Genomic DNA, 14,435 nt, shown 5'->3' with positions numbered 1-14,435 from the left:
ATGGGAAACCATTTGGATCCCATCCCAACACAGTTTTAGACCCCTTCCCTCACCATCTTCGCAATACATCTGCAAGGTAAAAAACCAAAATGCAGCAGAGTGATAGATAGTGACATATTCACATCTCATTGTTAAAATGTAACCCCCACCTGGAGGGATCTGTGGCGAAACCAGCTTCGCCACTGTGAACTGGAGAGGCCTGGCTGCTAGCCTCCTGCCCTGCGACTACGGCCCATGGACATATTGCTCTATAAACACTATATTTGGGCATGTAATAATTTATATTGCTGCTACTGGCCCTTTAAAATCAGCGATGGACATATTGGGACTTTTGGGACTAATGTCCCTTTAAGACTTTGTAACATATCACAGTAATACTGTCTTAAATATTATGTAGGTATTTATGTGTTCAGTTAAACTGGGGATATGTAGAAATGTGTGTCTTATGTGTTAAATGTATCAGTATGTAATTTTATGTCTTTTACTGTCTTTTTGCAACCATGTGGTTAATGGAGTCTGACTCTAGTCCTAGATAATTGGATTACTTCTCCAATTATCTCCAGGGCAGAAGGGAGGAAGCCGGGATGCATTGTGGGGGATGTTTTACTTCTGTTTGGGCCAGATTGTGCCATGCTGCAAGCCAGGGCCCAAAAGATACTTTTAGTAACTTTTAAACCCCTGGTCGGATTCATGCCATTTTTTAATATGTTGTTCCTCTGAATGGATTGATTGTGGATATGTATTTTTATGTGAATGTGATGTATGGTTTTACAGTTATGAAAGTTGTGTAAAAGTATATTTTACTCTGTATGCATAATGGGATTATGTGTCACACTAAGGGGAGGGGATGTGTGGGAGGTAACATCTATGTCATTGGTTCTTTTATGCCTCCCCCTGGGTGTGGCCTGTATGTGTGAGTTGGAAATAAAAGCCAGACTGGGTGTCCCAGTCTAGAGTTCCTGCTTAACCCTCAAAATGAAGTGTCGTCTCGTTCTTGGGGGGGATTGGATTGTAAGCTGCCTGTGCATCTGGAAAGGGGATTATCGCCTAAACTGGGTTTTATCCTCTTGTAAGTGAAACGGTCCGTTACAATTGGTGGCAAGCGGCGGGATCGTTCCTACAACCAGAGGGACAGCTACAGACAACACTATTTCTGGATTACAAATTGAGGGCAACGCTAGTATCCGTACAGCGACCCTATCTACAAAGGAACTCAGAAAATGGAGGAGAAGCTTCAGGATAAAGTGTACAGTTACGTACGCCTGGGGTCTGCAGTAGTCCCAGAGGAACACCTGTTGATGTACAGACAGAGGGCCAGAGCCGAATTGTGGGACATAGCCATAATAGAAGTACAGTATTCACGAGGGGATCAGCGCCGCAACAGAAGGCAGCGAATCCTGGCGAGAATGGCAGAGCGGATGTTCCTCCTGAGAAAACAGACCACAGAAAAGTGGGTGACTAGACTCGAGATTCTAGTATACGCAGAACTGACGCTCGACGACGCGTACCAGGCGCTACAGTGGTACGCGGCTCAGTGTGTCCCCAGGATGGCAGAGTATGAGTTCCCAGAAGGCGGAGATTACACTGGCCCCGGTCTATTTTGGGATAATAGTGGTGACGAGGACTTTGGGGAAGATACCGACTATCGTTTTTGGGACCTGTACGGCATCCGAGAGAACATGCTGGGTCTCTTTGGCGCTATTGACCTCGAGGCAGACCTACGATATTTAGTTACCCAGGAATGGAACCTGGAGGGGGATTACCTGCGACTCATCAATGAGGCCTGGGAAGAGACAACCGGTCCTCCCGCCCAACAGCAACCAGCAGTACCCGAGGTAGCAGAGTTCCTAGACTGGTCCTGTGAGCAACCCCAGGGAGATGAAGGTGTCGTCCTTCCTCCCCAGCGGCAGTGTGTAACCCAGGGAGCTGAAGGTGCAGTCCTTCCTCCCCAGCGGCAGGCTGTGTTACAGGGGGCAGAGGTTGTTGTTCCTGCCCCCCAGCAGCAAAGTGATATGCCAAGAAGGCAGTGTGAAGTGAAGGGAGAGGAGAGCAGCGTCCTCCCTCCCCAGCGGCAGTGTGTGCCCCAGGGAGCAGAAGGTGCAGTCCTTCCTCCCCAGCGGCAGTGTGTGTCTCCGGGAGCTGATGGTGTCGTCCATCCTCCCCAGCGGCAGGCTGAGTTACAGGGGGCAGAGGTTGTTGTTCCTGCCCCCCAGCAACAAAGTGATGTGCCAGGAAGGCAGTGTGAGGTGAAGGGAGAGGAGAGCAGCGTCCTCCCTCCCCAGCGGCAGTGTGTACCTCAGGGAGCTGATGGTGTCGTCCTTCCTCCCCAGCGGCAGTGTGTACCCCAGGGAGCAGAAGGTGCCATCCTTTCTCCCCAGCGGCAGTTTGCCATCCAGAGAGAGGAACTTGTTACACCCTCTCTCCCACGGCAACCTAACCCACCAAGGGGAGATGTTAAGCCCCACAACTGTGCAGATGGGACCGTAGTCTCTGCACTTACAGCACAAGGGATAGGGACGGTCGGTCCTGTTCCCCAGCCTCAGTGTGATGGATCCAAAGGGGAGACAGTCGGTCTCCCCCTCCGGCAGTCGAGCTGTGCACCTAAAGGGGAGACAGCCAGTCTCCAGCAACCAGGCGCCCACCAGACTACTCCCGTGGTAGTGCTGGCAACAGGACAGAGTACCGCTGATCTCTGCCCCCTCAGCAACCCACCAAGGCAGCCTACCCGTCTCCCACCCAGCAGTGGTGAAACACCAGAACTTGGACAAAATCCTTCCTCACCCAGATATAGTAACCGGTTAGTGTGGGTGGGCTGCTCTGTTATTTCTGTTTCGTGGGTGGGTTGCTGGACTAACCAGGGCACTGACCGGCAGAAAGTCAGGTACCCTGTTAGTCTAATTGGCAAAGGGGAGAAATGTGGCGAAACCAGCTTCACCACTGTGAACTGGAGAGGCCTGGCTGCTAGCCTCCTGCCCTGCGACTACGGCCCATGGACATATTGCTCTATAAACACTATATTTGGGCATGTAATAATTTATATTGCTGCTACTGGCCCTTTAAAATCAGCGATGGACATATTGGGACTTTTGGGACTAATGTCCCTTTAAGACTTTGTAACATATCACAGTAATACTGTCTTAAATATTATGTAGGTATTTATGTGTTCAGTTAAACTGGGGATATGTAGAAATGTGTGTCTTATGTGTTAAATGTATCAGTATGTAATTTTATGTCTTTTACTGTCTTTTTGCAACCATGTGGTTAATGGAGTCTGACTCTAGTCCTAGATAATTGGATTACTTCTCCAATTATCTCCAGGGCAGAAGGGAGGAAGCCGGGATGCATTGTGGGGGATGTTTTACTTCTGTTTGGGCCAGATTGTGCCATGCTGCAAGCCAGGGCCCAAAAGATACTTTTAGTAACTTTTAAACCCCTGGTCGGATTCATGCCATTTTTTAATATGTTGTTCCTCTGAATGGATTGATTGTGGATATGTATTTTTATGTGAATGTGATGTATGGTTTTACAGTTATGAAAGTTGTGTAAAAGTATATTTTACTCTGTATGCATAATGGGATTATGTGTCACACTAAGGGGAGGGGATGTGTGGGAGGTAACATCTATGTCATTGGTTCTTTTATGCCTCCCCCTGGGTGTGGCCTGTATGTGTGAGTTGGAAATAAAAGCCAGACTGGGTGTCCCAGTCTAGAGTTCCTGCTTAACCCTCAAAATGAAGTGTCGTCTCGTTCTTGGGGGGGATTGGATTGTAAGCTGACTGCCAAGAGTGTAAGCCGATTGTATGCTTTTCTTGTTCAGCTGTTCCAGTTCAGAGAGTTATTTTGTATCCAGATCGGGAGTGTGGTGTTCTGCAGTAGCTGTGCCTGTATCCAGAAAAGGGGATTATCGCCTAAACTGATTTTTCCCCTTTCATGCTGAAACGGTCCGTTACAGGATCAATGCCAAGTTCTCCCCCAGTCATTTACACATTTTAGTGACTGAGCAGTAATAGCTCCCTAGTTGTTGAAGGTCTGCATCTTTTTCAAACTATATTTCCATATACTCATAAAGAAAAAAATGCAGAAAACATACATGAATGTGTTCTTTGGGGGAAGGGGCGGGGGGGGGGGGGAGGGGGTAGGATGCATCTACTAAAATAAGGTTTTCAATGCTATTTTCCTTTAAGTAACGTGAAGAGCCTCCTCGGTGTACCTCCCTATAGTTAGATGGGATCTTATTAAATCCTATAGGTTTTTATTTTTTACCGTGTTGAGTAGTATGTGCTGGACAACCCTTGCAACACACTTGCTTGCTGGTGCTGACGATTTGTTTTAAAATGATTGCTTTGTAATGTCCTATACTTTATTATTTGGATGTAACACGCAATGACTTTCAATAAATACTACAACATTAAGACTACAAGATTTACCCGCTTTTATTCCTCTGTCACGCCGGTTTCATTGCGATCGCCTTGCCTCCATGGAGGCTAGTGCGTATTGCACGCCAAACAGCCACGCTGCGCCAATCAGCATCTCCTCGTAAAAATGCATTGAGTCAAAGCACCTCTATGGGTAGCGATTGTCATTTCCACGCAGAGCGTGCAGATGGTGAACGTCAGTTCTGCAGTCTGTAGAAGTGAACCCAGTGAACCCCCGGAGCTGCTGTCAGTGACAACCACTAGAGGTGGCATTAGACAGCAGGACAAACACGGCCCTTTCTTAGAAAAGGCAGCTCTTGCATTGCTGAGGCTGCAGGGGCAGTCTCTGTGTTTCAGAACCACTAAATTCACCCAGACCATAGGCGTGCGCACGGGGTGTGCCGGGTGTGCCTGGGCACACCCTAATCCCCGCGGCACGCCTATGCATTGAGACCGGCAGGGGAGATCGGCAGGCTCTGCTCTCAGCCTCCCCTCACCGGCTCACAGGCAGGGAGGGAGGCAGGAGAGGACCGGCGGAGCTATTGCCAGCAGCTCCGCCGGGTTCCTCTCGCGAGATCTGAGCGTTGCCGCGGCAACGCTCAGATCTCGCGTGAGTGAACTCTAGCCCTGCGGGGCTAGAGTTCACTCTCCACTGGACCACCAGGGAAGGATGGCAGCAGCAGGATCCCCCCTCCCAGGCATAAGGTAAGAAGGGAGGGGGGATAACTGATCTGCCCCCACCTCCACTGGACCACCAGGGAAAGCAGCAAGGAAAGATCCCCCCTCCCTACATAAAGTAAGAAGGGAGGGGGGATATTGAGTAATGTACCCCTACCTCCACCCCCCACAATCACCCACACACACATATACACAGCACCAACACACATACAGCACCCACACACAGCACCCATAGACATACACAGCACCCACAGACATACACAGCACCCACAGACATACAGCACCCACACACAGCACCCACAGACATACACAGCACCCACAGACATACACAGCACCCACAGACATACACAGCACCCACACACATACAGCACCCACAGACATACACAGCACCCACAGACATACACAGCACCCACAGACATACACAGCACCCACAGACATACACAGCACCCACACACATACACAGCACCAACACACATACAGCACCCACACACACATACAGCACCCACACACACAGCACCCTCACAAACACACAGCACTCTCACACACATTACACAAACAGCACTCTCACACTCACACAGCACACTAACAGTACCCTCACAAACACAAACAGGACCCTAACAAACACACACAGCACACTACCAGTACCCTCACACACAAACATCACCCTCACACACAGTACATTTACAGCACCCTCACAAGTGCACACACACACACAAACAGCACCCTCACACACAGTACATTCACAGCACCCTCACAAGCATGCACACACAAACACCCTCACCCACATAGTACACTACCAGCACCCTCACACACACATCACACTAACAGCACCCTCACACAGCACACACACAGCTTTGTGTCTGTGTGTGTATATATGTGTATATATACATATATACATACATACATATACATATATATATATACACGCCGCGTGTGCTTGTGCTTTAGGGTGCACACCCTAATGCAATAGGCTGCGCACGCCTATGACCCAGACCACTTAATCTCAAGGAAGTGTTCTTGTTGAATTAGCACTTTAGTTTTCCCTGCAATGTAAAACATTTCAGTTTACATTTCAGGGTTAAACGCACCTCTAGGGACTCTCTTACTGACAGCCACTTCCACAACAGCCATGTAAAGCTTGGTCATCTGATGTTGCAGCTCATAGGAAAGCATTTAGATGCACCTGGTGCTCACCACGCATGTGCATCAGTCACCAATGTTCCTCTATGAGGAGCATTGGCTTGGCCAAAACCTTACTATTTTTCTTCAGATTTTAACTCAAAACAGGGGGTGTGCCTAAACCTCAAAATGCGCTCGGACAGGTTTGTATTCCTAACGCTATAGTGTTCCTTTAATCTGTTGTCGTCGTAGTGCCTACAGTGTCCCTGGTGTTAAAATTGACACCAAATGGATCCTGCTGGATGGTGCAGGTTCAGTCAAAATTACTGCATTTGGATCAGATTTGACTTTAAGAAATATGAGAATTGCCAGTCCAGTTTGCAAGCCAGTAAATGTTACCATGTTTTGTCCATCTGGACAATATTCAATGTTTAGTAAATTGAATAAAATTTAAAGGAACACTTCAAGCATGGAAATTATCACAGAATGCTCACGTGGTTATGCTGCCTGGACTGTCCTGGCAGTTTCAAACAGTTTGACTACTTACCTGCACCAGTCAGCTCCTCCAGAAGGGGTGGAAGCTATGTTCACTGAATTAGACCAGCAGTGCCGGGCTTAGATCATTGGGTGAGAATTCTTCTTGCAGGAGATTTCTGTTTCATAGGAGAAGACATTAAAAGAAATCTGATTTGGACGAACTGCTCCAAACTAATTTTTGCCCAGGTCTAGTTTTTAAACCGTTTGCAAATGGTTTGACTACTTACTCTTGGAGGTCTGGCACTATAGTGGTTATGGTACTTGGAATATTCTTTTAAGAGACTAATGCAGATAAACAGAGTGGTAGAGAGTAGTAATGAGCTGCATACATCATTATTATGGACAGGTGGTTGGAAACTGGTAATGACACTTTTCCATTTTTAGCGACAACCTAGCAGTTGCCAATACCATTCATTTGCGTCACTGTCATACCATCTATGAGAAGCCTGTGATTGGACTGTCTGTGGCCCCAGTGACTTCAAGGGACGGCGTGAAAGTCTGTGCCGGTACCTTTGTCTGGAGCAAAATTCAAGATGAGTTAAACCTTTTTATTCCAGATTCTACTGCACTTTGAGAGGGGGAACCTTACCCACAGCGCCCAGCGGGGTATATTATGCTTGAAAGATCCCCCATCTCAATAGGGTTATAGTAAACCTTTAATCTTCTCGATGAAAATAAATAACAACGTCAATATTTTATTTTATGAGTTTCATTATGCTGGTGCTATTTATTTTTTGCAATTTCTCATATAGATCTATTTGCCATTAAATACCTGTAAATACATTTGGATTGCTCAATGCAAAAAAAAAAAAAAAAAAAAACACACAAAAAACACACAACTATGAGTGTTTGTTTATGAATTATTTTTAGTGAAATCAATATTATGATTAATATAACATGAGGGGATTTCTCTTGTCATATATCCTATAACAAAACAAAAATAAAAATCTGAACCTTGTTGCTGTAATGCTTAACCCAGTCAAGACAGGTTAGCAGCCTGCTCTAAACAGAAGGTGAAAGAGCAAGCTGTCCTGAGGGTTTACCAAGATGTGAGCAGACACATTGTAACAGTGTGCAGGGCACAGAGACACGGAACTCTTTGTGACAGCTGCTTGTTTCTGCCGAGCTATTATAGCAGTGAACGTGTCTCCAGCTCCATGTGAGGTCCTGTGCTTCCTGCCCTGGTCCTATGGAGCCATTGAATGCACATTCAGCCAGCTGTCTAATGTCATAGTAAGTGAATAGTGTCATGAATTAACCCTTCCCACCAACATTCCACGTTCTGATACTATGTATATGCAGAATTGATACATGCTTTAAATGCAGGATGTGGAAATGAAATATGATTTAAACCAAAATGTGAATAAACAGCACAATGTGTGGGACTCTCTCTCTAAACTCATTTCTGAAGTTTAAGCACTGAATATGTTGAATGAGTTGTGATTAAATGGCAATTGACTCACTGTTTATTTTTTGAAATTAAAATAGCAGTATTTGCAGCAGAACTAGTTTTAATATAATATTTCTGCTGTGGTTCTAAAATGATCACAACATGCTGTTTAGGTAAAGACCCCCATGTGCAAAGCTGATTACTTTAATGTGTGATAAAATGATCATGTTATTCATACTGTGGTGCTTTCATTTTCCCTGTTTGAAAGCGGAAGGACTGTCAACCCCTCTTTAAAAGTTTGTATTTCATAAAGATAATTTTTTTTTAAAATTATACAGGTAGAGTCGTTATAAAATAGACATTTTGAATTTCTCTAATTTTCCAACCCAGTCAAGAGATATGAGACAGTAGGAACTACTTTGTCTCTGAATATTTCCTGCGCATGACACTTCTTGACAATGGGTGGAGCTATCGCTGTCTGGGAGTGTCTATCCCCACTGCCATCACCAGTGACAGCTGCAGGGAATTGGCTCTGTTAATGAAGGGTCTCGCGCCATCCTCCATAGACCTCAATGTTGTACTCTCATGCATGCGCGAGAGTACAGCAATGACGTGGCACCTGGTGCTGAAGAGCACCTGCCAGAAGAACATGGCCATGCCCGCAAAAGGCCAGGTTCAGGTAAATAGAACTCACCTTTAACTGCACCCCCCTTTCGTTGATGCTCAAAGTTGGATGACTTTGAGTGTATAAAGAAACACTATAGCATTAGGAATACAAATCTGTAATCCTAATGATACAGTGCCCTAGTTACTACCTATTCTCTATTTAGATTCAGGGTCCCCCCAATTTTGCAAACTAAAAATCTGATTTTTTTTTACTTTTATTTTTTTTAATTACCTTGTTTATCAGCACCAAGACTCCCATTGTTCTGTTACCCATTCTGCATCCTGCGACATCATCGTGAAGGCACCATCTCCAGCAAAATTATTATGGGTTATTAGTAACAACTTATTTTAAAGTCATTCATTGACTGAAGCTGACCTAAATGTAGTGGTTATGGTGCCTAGACTATTGTGTTAAAGTTGCTCTGTCACCTTTGGGCAGGATCTTTGTATATTTTGCAAAGAACTTCGGACAGGATTTGGTGGCCCGGAGTAGTAAGCTGAAAAGTTTATACTTACTAAAGGCTGTCCTCACAGCCTCCATCATCTTCGTTTTTCTGCCACTAATGATTCACCTGCCAGCAGGTCTCTGCTGTACCCCTGCAAATGTGTGAGAGCTCAGCACACGGGTCAACGGAGGATCCTGTGAGGTTCTCCATAGACCAAATCTCACAGTGCACAAAATAATGCTTGATTTCCAGAGCTATCACCAATGACCCCTTCGGGAATTGATAAAAGTTGATGCTGTCACTCTGCCTTTTATGGACTTTTGTCAGATTGAGGCTTGACCATAAGACCAATAAATCACAACTTTTTTTACGATATATTTTGATTGTATTGGAATTTCAAATTGAAATAGTTGGGAATTTTCAATGACAAAGTAATCATAAATAACAATAACAAAAAGGATAAAGCAAACAGCATAAAGCATGACAAATAGAAGTCACATTGTGGACCAGGTAAGCAAAGTAACACCGCTGCTAGCTACCTTAAGACAAAACATGACAAGACATAACAAGTACATTGCAACTTGTCACCACTCTCTTTTTTGTATTCTAATACTGGATCTGGGTTTTCTCTGAACACTTGTATCCTCTTATTTTTGGTTATGATTCAAGGTTTTGTTTTTGTTTGATTTTTTTTTACAAACGTGTATTCCTAGCACTAGAGCTCCCTATGGTTCCCTCACCCCCCCCCCTCCCCATCCCCATCCCCATCAGCGCTGGGTCAGGCTCCACTATGGATTATCTTTCCCCGACGTTGGCCAATATCGGGTACCTAATGTGCATTTGCGGCAAGTGCCACAAGTGCATTAGGACAGCCCCATAGGATAGGAAAGCATTTTATAATGCATAATTGTAAAATGCTATCCTATGGGGTTTTGGGTGACTCTGGATGAGGTTGAGGTTGTGCAGCGTCAGGCGACCAAAAGTCGCCCCAACGACCTGGAAGTCCCTCTAGTGGCTTTCTTCTAGACATCCTCTAAAGGTGGGGTTAAAGGGACACTACAGTCAGCAGAACAACTACAGCTTATTGTATTTGTTCTGGTGAGAAGAATCATTCCCTTCAGGCTTTTTAGAGAAAATGCAGTGTTTACATTACAGCCTAGGATCACCTCCACTGGCCACGCCTCAGATGACTGCTAGAGGTGCTTCCTGAGGGACATCCTGAAAAGAGTCCCACTGCGCTTCACATGTGAGCCATATGTGTGGATTTGGCTACATGCTTAGATATGTTATAGATGCTCCACCTGTTGTTGTATAATTTACGATCCTATTGGAGTGGTGTTTGGGGATTCCACTCAGGCGTTTTCACAGCATTTACTGCCATCACGTACCCATAACTGTGCACTTTATTTATTGTGATTGAATGTATTATATGGCAGTAATGTGTCAGCAGTTTTATTTTACAAATGCCATCTTCCTATGTTATGGAATAAAGCACATACATGGATCTGTAAGACCATGGCTTTCTTGGTCATTATCATTTTTGGTTCTGGCTTAACATTCCAGGTTATTTCATTGATCTCCCTCTTCCTTGGGATAGCATAAAAAGTCCACAATTATGAATACACCAACAAATCGTTGAATGCATCTCCACATTTGCAATATTTTGTTTATATCTAACCATTTCCAGAGCACTGTATGCACATGCAGTTTTATTGGCCTCCGGCTCTCTTGAGCATACTTACATATCATGTTTAACACTACTCTCCTGGCTTCCCAAACTTCCATCACCCAAGTAGGGGGTGGTGTGCTTAGAATTGTCTGCTGAACAGTAAGAACAATGTACCTGCTTGACTTGTGAAAATTATTGGGGTGCTACTTTGATTCATACCACATCATTTAATTGATAGACTCATCGGTGAAAGCTAATCGCACTGCCGAGGAATGTAATTGTCTCAAATGTTTTTGCCAGCAGCAGTGTGTGATATAGCTGAATTATATTCCCATCTTTCATTTACTTTCACAGCGTGTTCTGATATTTCTCATAATAATGATTACTTGAGTGGGCTTCAGAACGCACAGGTGTATGCATATGTTTTTCGTGACTGGTGATTCATGTACTGTATATACTCTTTGTTTCTGGTAATAGGTGCTATCTTAAAGCATATGACGGTTCAACTGTAGACCCCAAACTGCTCTGACATTGTATTTCCCAGAATATTCTGATCACCTGTGGCTGGTAGTTAATTATAGGAGATGACTGGACGTCCTTGCTCTGTAGGGGGTCTTTTCATTTCATTATAGTGAGTTGGTTTTATCTGAGAACAGGCTATCAAGATTTTGGGCAAAGTATCTGAGAAAATGATCCCCCAATAAACTATGGGGGAAACTTAGTGGAATAAATGTTTTTTATTTTTTTTCAAGTCTGTGCTTGGGTATCGTAAAGGGTACACAATAGGTGCAATATGACCCCCTATTTATTTTAATTCATTTTCACTCCTTAGATGCACTTTGGCCTTTGAGACATTTGGGCTGGTTTAGCCAGCTATGCCAGAAGTAGTTGGCAGTACACATTAAGCACTTTTATTTGTATATTTACCATTGTATATGGACATTCCCTTATTTAGATTCGTTCTTTTAGTTGTTTTTTCTTACTGGATTACTGTTATGGGAAGGTAGGGGATACTAAAGTGAATACAAGCGCCTGAGACATGAATCCAGGTCTGAATCTCACCCATGTCTAATCTCTATTATGAGATCCTTCATTGCCCCTTAGTGTCCCTTTAAATTCACCTTGAATTCTCAAGTTGGTGAATACCCCTGTATGTGTGTTTTCTAACAACGAGCACACTAACAATGTAGAAATTCTACCTTCTAATAATTGTATTTCTTAAAAACACACGTTATTGGGATACTGAAAACGTGGGAGAAAGAAGTAAACCTCTAAAAATGTTGTCTGGCCCCATTGACGGGATGTTTGGTGTCTGAGTGATACATTGAGTTATGAGGGAGGTACAAGAAGTGTAATGTACAAAATCCCAATTCAGAAATGAATATTAAAGTGATTTGGGCTCTGCCCTTAGATGGACTCTTTTATGCAGCATTCTTACTAAGATTTCCACGTATTCTGTAACCTTAATTTAATCCAGTTTTACTTCATTGTGGATGGAATCTCAGATCTATTTTCCATGCAATAATAAAAATAACAGAACACCTCTGGATCGCTCTCAGGGAGAATCAGTGCATTATTTTGTTGGATCCATTTTTGCTTTCGAGTAGATGTTGCACATTATGTGTCCCTTCTATCATATAAAGTACTGAATCGTAGAAACACTAACAAAGCTACCGTATATTAAGGATATTGTCTATATGTATTTGCCTATGCATTTACTGGTGTACTCCATGGCAGTATGCATATATTGTAACGCATTTAATCATGGAAAAAAAATGTTGTACTAAAAAAAAAATATATATATATTTCCTATTCCCTAAAAACGTACGTTTCGTTAGGTGCAGCTTATGAAGATGATGAGTGGTTCATTTGAGATTTAGGGATTTGTTAAAATAAATACAAATTTTACTTTAGGACTGTATTTACGGTGTTTAATAATTGTTTACGTGTCCATTAAAATGGTAATTCAAGCTATCAAGCTATTGTGGATTAAAATTCATATCAGACTCATCAAACCAGTAGATGAAGGTGATTAGAATTGTATTTTACGGGAGCTGTTTAGCAAGTGTTGTCTTACTATCTCTTATTTTTGAACTCATACAAGCTTGGACCAGAACATTACTGAGCATAATAGGAGTTGTAGATCAGCAGTGTTGGACAAGTTGTTACACTCGTTTTAATACAACAAAGTGACTTGTATTTTCTTTCTTCTAACCTCACAAACCAAAACCAATTTATGTTTTTTCTTTATCAATGTGTAACTCACTCAGTCATTGGCAGTCCTTCCTAGGGGTCTGGGGTTAGCCTGCTATGTGTACTGACACCAAATGAAAAAGGTGCATGGACTGATATTGCCAACTAGCGTGATAATATTATAGAGGTCTGAAGGCAGCATAAAACATAGAATAAAATGTGTTTATATCTGCAATGAAACATTTGTAAAGACAAAGCTGTAGGATAGAGTATTTGTACCATAACCACTTCAGTAAAAAGATGGATTGCCATTTTTAATGACTTGCACACTTGTCTTTATGATGGTGTAAATGAGATGAAATATCAGATCTATTGTTAATATATTTGAGTATATTTTAGATAGAAAGGGTGAGGAAGAAAGAAAATCCACTCAAACAGCCAGCCCTCTAAGAAATAGCTTAAAGGACCACTCTAGTGCCAGGAAAGCATACTCGTTTTCCTGGCACTAAAGTGCCCTGAGGGTGCCCCCACCCTCAGGGACCCACTCCCACCCGGCTCTGGAAAGGGGAAAGGGGTAAAAACTTACCTTTTTCCAGCGCTGGGCGGGGAGCTCTCCTCCTCCTCTCCGCCTCCGATCCTCCCCGTCGGCTGAATGCGCACGCGCGGCAAGAGCTGCGCGCGCATTCAGCCGGTCACATAGGAAAGCATTCATAATGCTTTCCTATGGACGCTTGCGTGCTCTCACTGTGATTTTCACAGTGAGAATCACGCAAGCGCCTCTAGCGGCTGTCAGTGAGACAGCCACTAGAGGATTAGGGGGAAGGCTTAACTAATTGATAAACATAGCAGTTTCTCTGAAACTGCTATGTTTATAAAACAATTAGTTAACCCTAGCTGGACCTGGCACCCAGACCACTTCATTAAGCTGAAGTGGTCTGGGTGCCTAGAGTGGTCCTTTAAAGGGACACTCCAGGCACCCAGACCACTTCTGCTCATTGGAGTGGTCTGGGTGCCAACTCCCACTACCCTTAACCCTGCAAGTGTAATTATTGCAGTTTTTCATAAACTGCAATAATTACATTGCAGGGTTAACTCCACCTCTAGTGGCTGTCTACTAGACAGCCACTAGAGGTCACTTCCTGGGTTCTAGCACAGGAAACCTGTACTAGGGCGTCGCTGGACGTCCTCACGCTGTGTGAGGACCTCCAGCGTCGCTCAAAACCCCATAGGAAAGCATTGAAATGATTTTTCAATGCTTTCCTATGGGGAGACGTAATGCGCATGCGCGGCATTTCTGCGCATGCGCGGCATTTCCGCGCATGC

General features: G+C 44.0%; 1 protein-coding gene across 1 annotated transcript in view; it reads left to right on the top strand.

Moving 5' to 3' along the window:
* The first annotated feature begins 7,890 nt into the window (after positions 1–7,890).
* The window catches only part of METTL15 (methyltransferase 15, mitochondrial 12S rRNA N4-cytidine), a 189,892-nt gene continuing 183,347 nt past the window's right edge, over positions 7,891–14,435 (top strand). Inside the window, exon 1 of the mRNA XM_063438580.1 lies at positions 7,891–7,981. The gene's annotated coding sequence lies outside the window, so the exon portion shown is untranslated. The remainder of the gene's footprint in view (positions 7,982–14,435) is intronic.

This window comes from Pelobates fuscus, chromosome 12, assembly GCF_036172605.1.
Source record: "Pelobates fuscus isolate aPelFus1 chromosome 12, aPelFus1.pri, whole genome shotgun sequence".
Lineage (NCBI taxonomy): Eukaryota > Metazoa > Chordata > Amphibia > Anura > Pelobatidae > Pelobates > Pelobates fuscus.
This window is presented reverse-complemented; position numbering and strand designations above follow the sequence as displayed.